This window comes from Mus musculus, chromosome 13 (genome assembly GCF_000001635.26).
Source record: "Mus musculus strain C57BL/6J chromosome 13, GRCm38.p6 C57BL/6J".
In the NCBI taxonomy this organism is placed as follows: domain Eukaryota; kingdom Metazoa; phylum Chordata; class Mammalia; order Rodentia; family Muridae; genus Mus; species Mus musculus.
The window spans coordinates 70,168,033-70,169,180 of record NC_000079.6 but is presented as its reverse complement, the minus strand read 5'-3'; the positions used below and the strand labels follow the sequence as shown (position 1 = coordinate 70,169,180).

The window sequence follows — 1,148 nt, the reverse complement described above, 5'->3', positions numbered from 1 at the left end:
CAGACCTGAGCTCCCTGTCCAGGCCCCATAGCACCGGTCTGGTGATTGTCTCCGATTTGTTCTTTTCCTAGGCTGCCAGAGTGACCCTATCAGTCTGGGGCTCACTCCAGTCCAGGCCCTGTGGTCTCAGGGGGTGGAGGTGGGGGGTCTAAGTCTCTGCCATGCTTCCTAGCCTGGGAGACCGAATGGGCCTGCCTGGTGCACAACTGGTGGTCACAGAGATTGTTAGGCTATCAATCATTTAGATGGTCATAGGTAAGAACATTGAGCATAGACATAGCCTCTCTCCTCTCTGAGACCTACTGGCACACATGTGACACAGTAGCCACACCTGCAACCACCCAGGAGCCACACCTACAACCACACCTGCAGTCACACCTGCAGTCATACCTGCAGCCACACCTGCAGCCACACCTGCAGTCACACCTGCAGCCACACCTACAGCCACCCAGGAGCGACATCTGCAGTCACACCTGCAGCCATACCTGCAGCCACACCTGTAGCCACACCTGCAGCCACATCTGTAGGCACACCTACAGTCACACAGAGCTATACCTGCAGCCACTTGCAGCCATATAGGAACTACACCTGCAGCCACACAGGAGCCATACTTGCAGGCTTCTCTTGAATTCTGAGACTGTGAATTGTTTATTTAGAAAGTTTCCCAACTAAAGGGAAGCATTCATTTATTAGTTTAAAGTGCCTCAGTATCCCAGAAGACACACACCTGGAACAGTGTCTCCTTGACAGGACTATGTAGTTGGAGATAAGAATTCTGCCTCATTGTCTACTTACTGTCTTCTGGGCAAAGGTAATTTGTTTAGGAGGTTTCTTTCTGGGTTTATGGTACTTGGACAAATGTATCAGTAAATTTTTATGAAATACTTAGAAAACTTCACACAGAAACTCCTTCCTACAGAATTGTGAGGAATGAAGAAATGGCGAACGTTTTAACCCCCTCAGTGTCTGAGAGGAACATAATTCATAACACTTGGTGGAGAAATTTGACTTGATGAGACACAGAAACTATAATCCCGAGACTTGGTACTCAGCTTCACATGTGATCTGTGACTAGCCCTGGAGAACGGTGTGGTGTGCAGAAGTATAAGTCGTTTGCTCAGCCGTCACACACAACATAACACAGCTGA

General features: G+C 48.8%; 1 pseudogene; it reads right to left on the bottom strand.

Annotated features, from left to right (window-relative positions):
- Window positions 1-221: 221 nt before the first annotated feature.
- On the bottom strand, window positions 222-346 carry Gm26018 (annotated as a pseudogene).
- Window positions 347-1,148: the final 802 nt, after the last annotated feature.